General features: G+C 39.7%; 1 protein-coding gene across 4 annotated transcripts in view; it reads right to left on the reverse strand.

Annotated features, from left to right (window-relative positions):
• LOC111265534 (ferric reductase 1) overlaps positions 1–14,229 on the reverse strand; it is a 38,127-nt gene that overhangs the window by 11,909 nt on the left and 11,989 nt on the right. For 3 of the 4 annotated variants that reach the window (XM_086970533.1, XM_022842301.2, XM_022842302.2), the window contains exon 3: positions 12,416–12,495. The gene's annotated coding sequence lies outside the window, so the exon portion shown is untranslated. Of the gene's footprint in view, positions 1–11,456; positions 12,074–12,415; positions 12,496–14,229 lie in introns of all 4 variants that reach the window. The other variant, XM_022842303.2, reaches the window with a different exon arrangement.

Consider the following 14,229-nt stretch of genomic DNA (forward strand, 5'->3'; position numbering starts at 1 on the left):
AAAGAGAGAGCGTAGCGGCAATTACAATGGCCACTATTTATATCACTCAATAACTTACAATGGAATGGTGAATCAACCTTAATCGCCCAACATTTCACACACTTGCTAGCTTATTTGCTGGTCTTTCTATAAGTAACCGTTGCATTTCGTCTTATTTCAGATTGGTACATAGCTCATCCACTCAACGTAGACCCCACACAAACACAACCTAGCTTTTTGTTCAAGAATAAATGGCTCGTTTGTTCCAGATTACTAGTTATTTAGTTAATCGTCCTAGTTCAAGTCAATCTCTACAGGATGCAACGTATTTATGCAACTACTTTTTCCATTTCTCAAGACACTTCGAATTTGGTTGTTCGGTTAGCAACTCTTATGTTATTTCTCTACCGAGTGAAAAAGTTTTTCCTTTAGACTTATTATTAGTATGAAGAATAAGAAAATATCGCTGGGGATTCGGTCCAGTGAATACGGGCTGAAGCAGTACGCACCCCCAGCTTTTTTTTTTTTTGACAAGGACGCTTGTAGAGCAATAGAGTGTGAGTCGATGCGTCGTCGTAACGGAGGCCTCAGGATTTCCTTAGTTGCGGTTCCACTCTTTTTCGTCGGACAGAGTCACGCAGTTCTCAAAATTTCTTCGTATTACTCCGTGGGTAACCGTGGAGTCGAACAGTATAAACGATTAACTAACGGTCAAGAAGAACGTGGGGAGCACGACAGGTTTGTCTAGGATCACTGTAGCAGGCTTTCCAGGACCAATATCGTTCTAATAGACTTCTATACGCTTGAAACATTTGTTTGCTTGAGCTTTACACAGCTTCCGACTTCTGTAAACATTCTCCGACATCCGCAGAGAATGTGTACAATTGATTCTATTTTCTACACATAAAACCTGATGTAAGTTTATTGCTCCATTTGGGAAAAATTGCAGAACGCTTAATACATAGACCTATTGGATCTTATCAGAAAACTTGAAATTACGTCAGATTTGTGTGAAATTTCATTTGTATGTAATTGAAGTCCTGTTCTTTCTGCGAAAACACACCTGGATTACAGGCGGTCATCTAGCAGCCTGCAAATTCAAACGGCTCATTTATCTCTGAATAAAATAGTTCACTACAATGCCAAAAGGACAACCGTATTTTGTAAGTCTATCCAATCGTATTTACAAGCTATAGACCAACGAAATCAACGACCGAACAACGAAAAAAAAACCATATATCATTTAATAGTTGATCTCCGCGCTTGCTTTAGGTTGTCTGCTTCGAACCCGGTTTTGCGTATAGCGATTCTATTGAATGCTAAGCAGTTTTAAACTTGCCAAGCCTTCCACCCTGGCGTGGATCCACGAAGCAGAGAATACATTGTAGGCTTCCTGCCGTTCTGCCAAAAACGGGTTTCATTAACGAAAGGTTCTGCGACCAGCCGCCTGGGATACGTATCCCCTTCTGGACTATCTCTTCAATACCCATCATGCTGTACATATCCTGCATGGCACCTCCCGTCCACAGTCGCCAGCGTGACCTTTGGGTTACACGTTTCAAAATCCAACCATGCATGTCATAACTCCGCCAGGTGCCTCGGAGCTGTGAGTTACCTAGCGTGTAGGGGGCGCTCGATAGCTGCCCTAAAATGACAACTTGGTCGGAGACAAAGCACATACGCATCTATACAGATATACGCGTGTGGTGCATATGCCCACATATTTAGTTTGAAGTCAGATTGTAAAGCGGCTAGAATGCTACATAATGACAAGTGATTCGAGAGTCATACTGCCTATTTGCACCATACATATAGAAGTCAATACAATCGCCATACTCACTTATATTCCTGTTTACAATATAGCTACAATAGTCCTGCGACATAAACAGAAATAAGGAAACGTTTTTAGTGTACATTGAAATACGAGTGATAGAGGTATTTGACGAGCCATACAATAAACATGTGCGATCATAATTCGCAGATTTATTTTTCGAAAAACATATAAAAAGATATAAAAAAGGTATGTACACCCAACAAAAAGATGGTAGAGCTGCCTTATGACAAACCTGATTTGACGACACCGCAACCATATGAGTGATACCTACAGAAAAAAAATCCAGCTTTATTTCGTAACAGATATATTAATGTCAACAAAAAAAAAACCAGCAACGTATTTTTTAGCATGTCATCCTACCTAGCAATATTGCAGTGTTTGTGAAGATATCAAACTGGCAATATACGAAAGCTTACGTATGATTACAGCACTCGTATGCGCATATCTTTCAGTAACGAAACACTGACCCTTAAAATGTCTCAGAAATTCCGCAAGGTTTCATACACGCACTTCTAATACTCCTAATAATAATACGTGGTCATGATATGATCATCGTAGGATCGTGAATGCAGTTTGGAATGACGTGAAACTGAAGAAAGGATGCCTACGGCTGTATATAATAACTAGCTTGAAAATAATGGGTACAAAAGTGCAAGCTTCCAGTCAGAGAGCAATTATATTGCTATCTAATCTACCGTAGACGCACTCGAATTTAGATGTATTACAATAAATATGTCGTATAAACTACAGGAGTGGTATTTTTGAGGACACTGAAACACAAGTACGTCCTAGATTGGTAGAATTCCTAAATTAGCTTGATTGTACTGCCTAACATCCGTAATATATTTACTTTAGCAGTCAGTGTAGGCAAATAACTTGGTTAATTAACATGGGTCACTGCATGAAGTCTCGCCAGCGATACCCAAGTACTACATAAACTAAAAATGTTATTTTTATAATAAATAGTTATTATATCACTCAACCACTATTAGTTCTAAGAACAAAGCACTAGAACAGTCTTTATTATCATTTTCAGAGTGTGCGTGGTACATTTTACATCAATCACGCGGCATTTTGTAGTTGTAAACTCAACAAAACGTCGTGTTTGGAACTCACGTTCATCTTTAAAATGTCTCATATTTAGATTTACAGATTGTAGATTTAGACTTTATCCAGTTAGATTTGTGGGCCGGCTACCTGTCTTTTCCAAAATTCAATATATTCAAGCAATATATTCAAATATTCAAGCAATTCTCTATCTTTCATTACACTTGAACTCGATACGAATGTTTTGTAGGTTGTAATAGATGCAAGAAACTAAACGCAGTTAAAAAAGCTACTCGAAGAACCAAGTCCAAAGGCAGTAACTGCAACGATCCTAAAGTTCGAAAAGCACTATGAGTTAGGCCTAACCTGTTAATGTCATATGTTTGATCCGCATTTACGCGATCAAAGTGTAGGACGACGTATTTGTCGACAAACGGCCTGAGGTCAGTATCGATTTGCCATTCATGGAAGTCGGCTAGGGCTTGTTACTTGATATCACTTTCGCACACCCTAAAGGTGAAGTTACACATTTCAACATTGTCTAGGTATATTGTTGCAAATTTTCAAGTTAGGAGTGAGATATCAACTAATAAGTTTGTCTACCAGATATGCATTGATGTTGCTTTGGGCAGACGATAATGAATTTAATCAATGAATGGCGAATGAGTGATTCTTCTGAATGTGATCTGAGATTAAAAGAAAATTGTCAGTGTGAGACGTTGTTCTCCCGCGCTCACCGAAAATTAACGTATAGACACTGACACATATTGTATCCGAGGCGGCTGGAAGAATAGGCGGTCGATATGAGCCTTTGCTAGTTTACATAGATTGCTTGGGAGATGATGCTCTTCGAAAGCCTGCACGCAACTACACAGTCATTTTAATGGAATGGATACAAGGGTTTCATTTATCCTCAGTTGTTGTCGTTTCACTTAACTAGATGTCGTGCCTTTATGTTGAATGAGACCCTTTTAAAGCAGCCGCGTGATTATTGATTTTGAAAAAGGTCCATATCAGCCAGATAAGCTTTCAAGCCAACAGTTCAGGCACTCCCCCCAGCTCCGATTCTCAAAGTCAGCATTTTATCGGCTAGGCCTCGTACGCAGCGGTAAGATAGCTGCCGAGCGTCTTCATGGGAAAGTCGAGGGTATACTTTTATGAGCGTTTGCACTCACATGAGCGATGCTGTCGTCTTAAGGTGAAATGGGTAAAGAAGAAATGAAAAAGATGAAAGAGAGGTTTATTAATGGAACGGAAACAATGAATCTTTGTATAAACTAGGCTTAAGAATTCCGCGGGTTTTAATAAATCTTTTTTCATGCAGATCGAGAGTTTTTACAATGTTAAGCAAGAATTATTTCTGACGAAGATGCTGTTCGTCAGATACAACTGATTTTATATGCACATACTTAAAGGTCGAGGTCAAAGAACTGCTGGTGGTTGTTCATTTCATCAACTTAGAGGTGATCCATTCCATTACTGCCGTGCTGCGGGTACAAGAGCTATCAAGTGGAAGAGACGAAAGACTTTTGGCAAACGATGCATGCGAGTATGTATAGCCAGCGTACATATTCAAGTGGGCCACCACTGACTGCTTTTATATATATTAATCAAGATGTTTTGTGGATACAGTTTTTATAGGTAGATCTAGTTGAGTGCTTTGACGGAATGTTTAGCTTGCGTAAAGCTACATAAAAACAATGGTATATATCTATATATATATATATATGTATATATGTGTATATATACACCGCTGTTCCTGGCAAGTAATAGAAACTTTTGTCAGACAAAAAGTGCGTCACAACGCCTACATAGCGTAAGCAGAGAGGTTGAACCAGATATTTTCATGTGATTTATATTATAATAGTAACATAGAACTGCTGTCAATATAACAACCATATATAAACTACATTCATAAAATTATTAAAAATTACTCTTTTTTAGCGCCAATTTAAAGCCATCTCCTAAAATGTGAAATTTTGGTTAAAATTTGAAATGTATACTAGCTTAGAGAGAAACTGAAATGAGAGGAAGATATCGGAAACAACGTAATAATTTGCTATTTACTCTTCTGCGACGGGTTCACGACGATGAATTTGCAGAGTTAGGTAATAAAGCCATACTGTATCAGACTAGTACTCTATAGGCATTATACCTATGGGCGCACACTGTGTTCATGGCGTTCCTTGGTTCGAACCTGTCCACTTCACTAGTGTCCAACCGACGATTCTTTATTGTACCATTTTTGCAGCAGAACATTTTCGCTCATTCCAAATTTCATGCCGACAGGTCTTGAAATCAACGACAGTTATAAGCTTGTCGTCCACCGCAAAACTTACCTGATCTGTTAAATGTGATAAATTGAATTCAAAGGACAGACTTTCTAGCCTTTCAACAAAAAAGAAAGCGTACTCAACTAGCCGCTACCTTAAAGCTATTAGATCTACAATTGTAGATCTCAGAAAGTACTTGCAGCGTCTGATAAGAAGCGCTGGGTGTCAGTATGGTCTTTCTCGTGTATCCTATTGGAATAGTCTTCTTAGGAAATATAGTAGTAGTCTTCTTAAGCTTGAAGAAAATCAAATAGAAGAAGCGGAGAGCACCAGTGTATAGCCGATAGTTTTTCGCGCTTCATTTTTAAATTCTGCACTTCAGACAGACACTTGCCGCCATCTTAGCATTGCTTTTTCAATATTTTACATGACCAGCATATTACAGAAGTCAGTAGTGGTAGGTGGTACAAGTTAAACGTTTCATGCTGATTACATACTTTTCTTATTTTATACAGTTATAAACTTTGTACGCTGATTATTTCAACGTGGTTCTGATTAACGCTAAAAGGAAATAAATTACCAAACAATATTGAACGACAGAAAAGATCGAGCAGGTGGGTTCGAGATTTCGGAGCCATGCTATGGAAGGGCAATCAAACTACGTAGTACGCGACAAGTTTTAAGCTACTGGATCGATCTACGCTACCCCGAGCTGTAGAAGACCTACAGCTGCTATCCGCGAAGAGGATTAAATGTTTAGGTCGATCATGAGTGAAAACCCCCGAACATCTACATGCAGACCTTCTCTTGAACTATTTATTTCCCAGAGATATTTGCGGCATATATAGAGCAGACTGCGGGAATGCACAAATAATATAAGTCATAAATTCGAACAATTGCGACATAAAACAAAGTGTGACTTTCTGAATTAATAAATAATAACAGCCAAATTAGCACCGTAATCGTCCTTGTAGCCTTGATTTTAGATTTGTCCTAAGGCTTTGGCATTATTACATTAATTATATTTTTGGAAATTTTAGAAATAATATGAGGGTGTTTCGGTTGCAAGGATGTCGCACAATTCGATTGGCTCTTTATTGTAATAGTTGGCGCGTCTTCTTCTACGGATGTGTAACGAAATCTCTGAGCAAGCAATTTCAGTCAATCTGTCCAATTACCTTTGGCTCATATACATCGATAGCGAGGGTAGAGCGAGTATTTTTTTCAGCCAGATAAGCCGCCTCGATAAAGCTGATCTACTCAGAGTGCTAAAATAAACACATATTTAAGAGCCTTTCGGCAAAGGGTTGCTGCCGTCAACGACTGCCGCGTGGTGAAACACCTTCATCCTGAGCGCCAAATTTTGATAGTTCCAATGCACCATTGGTCGTTTATAGTCTCCCTAACGTTTATGTGACAGAATGATAAAACAGTACGGCGGCAGCAGGAACAACTATACACTACAAGCACTGTGAGGCCCTCATTGTTCAACTGCCAGTTGGCTACGATGCCCACATTGGCAACTACGATTCTATACTTGGTATGGAAAAATGCTAACGACTGCGCTGTATTTCTATACATGAAAATGACTTTTGTATTCTTAGTTACGTGGTAAAGAGGAGAGCTGAAAGAGTGAACCATTTACTGCCTCTAGAAGAAAAGACGTGAATAGTCTTAAAAGATAAAATCGAGTGTCGGATATGAAACTAGAAGACTATCAAAGAACTGCGTTGAAAATGATGGCACAAATAATTCCCACTTTTTGTGCTTAAAGGTTCATATAGCCGCCGGGCGTTCGTGTTTCCTGCCGGAAATAATGTGGGTACTTGCTTTGTGTGCAATCCGACTGAACGTGATAACGTTTATGGCACAATTTTGGTTGATTGATCTCCGAAACTTGTGTCGTTTAGTGCAAAAACTTAATAACTTCATAAGCACCAAGTCGAATCATGACTTATTAAGCAATTGCATTCAAGTGCCGCTTCAAGTTTCCTAGTCAATTTGCCTTCTTTTAAGGACACATATTTTCATTAGATTTTGTAATTTAATTCTCCTACTCATTATCATAATTGAACTAGACCTTTTAACGAAGATAGATAAAATGTCCTAAGAAAAAACCTTTGTAATGTAGGATTGTTGCGTAACTCTAGAGAAAAGATTTCGAGCTTGATGAGACTTTGAGTCTCATTTAAGCGTAGCTTAAAAACTTGGATCAAGTATAGTAATGGATATAGAGAATTAGCATACCGTTATTGAGAGACATGTACTTGTTTGATCCCCACCTTCAGTCCATCGTTTTACAATAGGCAGGTCGTATTAGGTTTTTGTTATTTTTATTTATTAATAGTGGTCATTTACCATAACTGAGTCCTACCGACTAAGAAATTCGGGCAAATTACTACACGTAAAAATATGCCGCCTATAAATTCCATCGGTTATAGAGAGACACTGACAAGCCTGTGTTCATCTCATAGGACAAACATTTTTATTACTTGACATGAAGGATATACTCAATTGCTACTATTAGTAGTCGAACCAGTTATTACAATATATCGAAGCAGTATTATAAATTAAGGAAAAGAACGACGTTTTGCATTTGAAATAGTATTGCAATTCGAAATAATTAGGTGTTTAAGTTTTTTAAAAACTTGTGCGCGGAAACCGATTAAGTTACCTATTATTACCTTGGGAGAAATGGGTTTAGAGAGAAAAATATGTTTTGTCTCGAAAATCAACGCTCAATCGTCAAGTCTATGTTACTTGCAGGTTACGACACTGCAGAAATTTACTGAAGAATGGTGAAGACATTAAACAGGGAGGCCTTTAGAAAGAAAAACGCAGTACGTGGATGGCAAACGTGTCATAAATGAAAACTGGAATATTGAACACTAGCACAGAGGTAACCAGATATAAGGACTCAAAGAACAAGAACCCATTATCGGCATCGGGTAGGCTTTCCATAAAAACAAACTTTGCTGTCTCTGTCCGCATTGCACACGTAACGTGTTACAGAATTTTAATCCAAATATTAAAAATACAATAACTCTGCAAAAAATAGGCCCCCGTGAATTGATTTCAGGGCACTTGGAAATGCGTGCCGTGTATTACATGTAATTTGCGAAACGTTAATCAACAAAAAACCTCGCCTGAAGCATATAGTCGCCGTAGACAATATATAGCTCAATTTCTACTACTAGCCATAGAGGAAGCCTTAAAGAAGCCGAGTTTGGCAGTCGTGTCAAATAGGTCCGAACCTGAAGTGATATTAGTACTTGCAGTGGACACCAGGGGGCATTTGCCACTATGGAATACTCGACAAATTTGAGACAATAAATGCGGCGTCGAGTTACTCAAGAAATTTATGGGCCATTGGCACGATGAATTGAAATCGCGCGTCTGGGTTGCTTGAAGGCCACACCAGTCCTCATCGCCATGCCCCGAATACTTCCTCGTTAAACAAAAAATATACAACGTCGGGTTCAATCTGTTTATTCTCCCGACCTAGGTTCGGGGCTTTCTATGGTCCAAAAGGTAGGCAAACACATTCCATTATCGATCTTCTTCGAAAAGGCATGGGCAACAAAAATGTATATAGGAACGCGGTTACATGCCGTAAATAATTGCCAACAAGGTTCGATAGCGCCGGCGGTGTGCAGAAAATAAATGATGATCGTCGGATTTACCTGTAGCAGCATCATGGATGCTGGTGCTACGTTATTCATGCGCTATTACTATTCATTTAACGTTAATTACTAGATGGATATTTATTACATCGATGGATACTGCTAAACAGTCTTGATCTGTGGTAGCTTTCTGCACAGATTTTTTTTCTATCATGCTCAATGTTGTAGCTGTTTGCGTTGATCATGAATCGTTTCCCTAAAACGTCGAGTGAACTCAATTTAGCCCACTTGTGCAAACACTAATAACTCTTACATTAGGCAAGATTACGACCAGCTTGCAGCAAGCGCAGCAATGAGGCACAGACGGTCATTCCTAATTGAACTGCTATGTTTTCAATTTGTATTACCGTCAACTGGCAAGGTGTTGAAGAGAAGGGTAGGTAGCAGCCGCAATTGTCTTCTGGATATACACCAAATTAAACGAGGAGTTCCGTGTCTGCCTTCTTAAGGGGCAATAGCTAGAACCAGCTGTGGCAGTGTCAACAGGGACGTTCGCAAGAGGTGACCAGAAAATGTCAGAACACGAAGTTTCCCAAGGGCAGTGAGCAGACAATAAAGCAACGCAGTTGCAAAGCACGGAAAGCCGTCTTCAACCAGTTTTCGCCTTCGTTCTCTTCCCATTCGCACTAAAATCCGTTCATCTAACCAGCGAAACGGATGATTGGAGTTGAAAAATCGCTAGCAGTGCCTATATACACTAATTTGGCTCCAAGTGCTTGGAGAAAGGAACTGAAAAAGTTATAATGATAACAGCTTACGTTTGCCTATTTTACGCGAAACAATAAGCGCCTCTGCAGGTCGATGGCTAAAGTGCTGAAGTACTACTCTGCAGTGCATGGTGGTAACTTTTATTAGACTGAGGGGCCTAGAAAAGTACAGGACACCTCGAAACGCTTTACTTAACGCGCAACAGCTTCAGCCAGTTAGTCAAATGCATATCAATTAAGCAACAGTATCGTTAAGGTGAAAATGCCTATTTAGTGCCTATAATTAATAAAAATAAAAACTCAAAAATAAGCCCAATCTAGCTCGACAAGCGTCACTATTGAGCTGGTGCTGCTCAGCAAGTCTAATATTAATTAACCCGCTCCAAAGGATAGGATTAATATTAATTAGCCCTTTGAGGGCAACTTCTACGATGTTGCGTGAACACCTTTAGAATTGAATACCTTTACGAATCTAAATAAGGTACATTTGATTGTGGTAAATTCTATCGCGTCACTGATGAGCGTAAAGGGTCGCCGTGTTCAACTACGGGCTGCTGAAACGCTCCTTATGCATAAAAATCAAGAGGACCAGAACACTACAGTGGAAAAAATCTAAATGAGCTGACAAATTTAAAAATCGTGAGTCACATTGAATGTCGATTTAACCTCATCGTAGTTATTGAACCATCCATAATAATAATAGGTTTTCGAATTCACTGAACAATAGAAATACGCTTTTGACGGTAAGCGATTAGAGTAGCCAATTGTTTAATTAAAAAAGTGTTTGCTTATTGCATAGACATTAAAGGTGCGTGTCGCTACGCTAACTGTTTTATTTTGAAGTGATTTTTAGGGATAATTTCGTTTGTGTCCGAAACTGAACAAACACCAACTTTCGCAGTTTGCCAAAATTATGTATATGTTTAGGTTGTGCTATATTATGCTCGAGTTGGACCTTCAACAGTTTTTTTTTTGTGTCTGTTAGTTGGCGGCAAAGTCGGAGCCACCTTATTATCGCTGTCTGTTTCGGTCTGGCGCGTGTTGCTATTATCCATATGTCCTTCGCCTGCGTTTTGAAGCGAACTTTACAGCTTATCCTCCAAACAGTCAGATGCTGCATGGAATCGCAAAAATTGTTACTTGTCTTAGTTGCATTCATTTGCCTTTAAAGATACACCATTTTCAGCCTACAATTGCAACCGCAATACGGATATATGGAGATACGTGGTTGGTATATTAAGGGTAGGAGTTTGTCCCTAATTTACGTTCAATCATTGGCGCGACACAGTTTAAACCTATGAAATATCTTATCTGTATGTAATTCAGGTCAGGCTATTCCGTGAGATCACAATAATGGCTTTCTGCAGATCCTCTCTTGTATTTGCGAATGATCCTACAACGAATCGTGAGAAGTTTTCCCTTAACGTGTGTTACGAAACCAGATGAAATTCCGCTATGACATTCAGGGAAGTCAGTTATATATGTGGATTCTTTTAAACTACATGATTCCGCACCTGTAACTTTACCGGGTACAGTAAGCTCCATAAGCTACAGAGGTGTTGGTATGCGTGGCTTCAACCAGTGTCATTATCGACACTGGGGAGCAGGAAAACAGACAAGCGCGTAATTTATGGCAATAAATGGCAAGGGTTTGTTAGCGTAGTGCCGTTTCTTGCTAGTACGGCTAATTATTTTTCGTCGCCATAACACTTGTGCTGCCCTTTCATGACAAGTCGCAGCGAAGCGGTACTAACTTACGTGTGCAAAAATCACAGTACTCAATTATATGAAGCGCCTGCCGTCAGCGCTTATCTATGAATCAAGCAGCCTCAACTACAACAAAGAACAGATAAATCGTCTGTAAATCAAAATTATATTTCTCTCTCACTAATTACCTTCTTTTAATTGTCTCTACGAATAGAACTATACATACATATGGCCGTCTTCTGTGTTGTCTTGTGGCAGAAAAGCGGTAATCCTGCCAATTAGCTTCGTTTAGTAATATTGGAATTAAGCGCTTCACATTTACAAAAAGCAATTTTCTGCTGCGTCCAGTAAACGTAACCACCGGTAAGTTAGAGGGAAAATTTCGTTCTAACTAACTTGTAACTACGTTACCAAGTAAATAACTTCTTTACGAATAGGCAAGGCTACCGACAGCCGATGCTATTTGCTACGAATCACTCACACTACACTCGACCAGCAACGGCGATTATCGGTGTTGCTAAATCAGCTATTTTATGGGGTGAACAGGCTCTTTGGTTGGGCTACGTATTGTTCAGCGCAGTATAGATCTTGATGTCAGCCGACTGGAATCTTAAAGCGGCTTGCAACATTCACAGGGCGTGTCCCGAGAGATAGTGGCCGTGTCGATGACGGGATCGTCCATCTCCACAGTAGCCTCATAGTTATTAAACGAGCTGCTCACTTGTGTAACAAATGATAATAACCGATTTTCTTTAAAGTACCAGGCGACGAGGCGCACTGTTTTCTCAGCGGCGATTGAACGTAGAACGGTGCCTAGTTTCTGCGGTAGAGGAGATGATGTCCCTAGAAGCGTTGTATCACAAAAGTCGGCTGTACGCATCAACGGTTTTGTAATGGGAAATATTCATAGTTAATTGGTTACGTTAATAAACACAAACGGTCGTGTTTAACGTTTATAGAACTAGTTATGGTGTAGCTGTTAACAGGGAATATCCTTCATGCCATTTCTCATGCTATAGTTTGCTATAGTATAGCACTTACGTGACCCGGTATGTACTAGCGGAGACTATAAAGAAAATATAGCAAACGATTTTGTCCTACCTATGAGTTCAAACCAGGGGGCGACTGCGAGACAGAATCCTGTATGTTCTGCCAATACCGATGATTGTTTATGTTTGTACTTACAGAGCGTTTTTCTCGAGGGCCGCTCCAGCGTCCTTATGCAATGTTGGGTATCGTTTCTAAGTTGACCGCTCCATTTTCGTCTGAAAATGAAACGACGAGACAATTAAGTAAAAATATATATTCGTTACTCATTATTTTATGAACGTAGTACATTTCTGCTACGAGTTGTGTCGTGATGTTATGCACATCTTCCCCGGTACTATCGTCGCCTCTAATGACGAATTTGCAAGACATATATACCGTACCTATAGTAAAAATAGTACATTACTACGTAGCGTAGCAAAAAGAATTGAGTCGAGGTGGCTAATAATAGGTAATTAAAAAGCAATACGTAGAGCTAAGTTGCTCAGAATACACTATAGGTATTAGCTTCACTCGTTCCAGCTAGTATCTCAACTTAAAGGTTTGCATTCATAAAGCTAAGCTAGCAGCAGCCTACAATGCTGGATTGGGTGCAGAAGGCGACACAGAAGGATGAAAAGTAGCCTTCACGAGTGGCACCGTCGTAAAGTTACAACACGACGCATTATACGGCTACTGACCATTTCGCTCGCAGCCAGATACGGCCGCTTCGTTGGATCTAGGAACAAGAAACCGAAAGCAAGCCAGCCAGCATATAGACGCTAATCAAGTGCACATAAATCCAATGAATTTTTTTTCATTTTACAGGTGCATGGATATAATGTGCTTCCAATATTTATTTGAATCAACCAGCAGGGATACCTGAAACGATTTTTTTTCTACTACACAAATTTAATTTAGAAAATGACTCTGTTCTACGCCTATTAACAAATCGAAATATTTCCATGGTACAAGAATAGCCGCATAGCTACTGTCATTCTCGTCTGGTTTGAGCTTTACGGTAAGTTAAGACGCATATTAGGGGTCGCATCAAGCGAGCCCTTCAGAAGAGGACAATTTCATAGACTGCCGCATCATCCTTTGTTCCACGCATTGTCGTTTTACAGACCTATCTATTCCAAGCTCCGATACACGAGATGTGAGCAAAAAATTCCTTTTTGCTCACACCCCGTGACACCAGGGCGAGTCGCCTGCCTGAGCCGCGTAACGTGAAGCCAACGATTATGTAGTACTTGCAACAACCCGTTTACGATCGCTTTACGCAATCACACATGTGCGATGGTTAGAGCAGATGTACAGATTAGCACGAGCTAGTTTTCTTATTTTTGCTCAACAACCTTGTACCATGTCAAGATATCATGTCTCCGTACCTGTTCAAAATTTGTGGTCGCAATAGTTGATGGATGGCAACACATCGACCAAGTCAAAGAGTTCGGACTTCGGCCAGTCCGTCGTAAAACGATGAATGATTCTGTGTGAACAACAGCTTTGGAGCACGTTACAGTTATTCTGAATACTCATAATACTGCAGAAATGTGTTTTTAAAAAATATACTCTGACGCCACCGTCACGTGTCAATAGACATTTTCCTGAAGCGCTGCTCGAGCCAACTGTCAATTTTATATGGTGCTATTTTCTATATTAGAAATTTAACCGGTAACTCGCGTTCGTAGCCAGCATTTTTGCGTCATTTCAGATTGTCTCCGTAAAAGGTACTAGTTGGTAACTTTGTTGCTGATTTAGCCGTCGTCAGCGGACTGCGCTGCAGTATACATACGTAGTATCTTGAGCAGTCAACCTTGCCGTCTACAAGTTACAATGGGAGTTAGCCTTGATTCGCAATATATTTAGACTAGTCTGAGAATCCAGCATATATGCTTTCCCATAGAAAAAAAAAAAAAAAAGATATTTCAAAAAGGTATTTAGCGACACGTGTGGTATAGAAAGCAGTG

Source organism: Varroa jacobsoni, unplaced genomic scaffold (assembly GCF_002532875.2).
Source record: "Varroa jacobsoni isolate VJ856 unplaced genomic scaffold, vjacob_1.0 scaffold_981, whole genome shotgun sequence".
NCBI classification, from domain to species: Eukaryota; Metazoa; Arthropoda; class Arachnida; order Mesostigmata; family Varroidae; genus Varroa; species Varroa jacobsoni.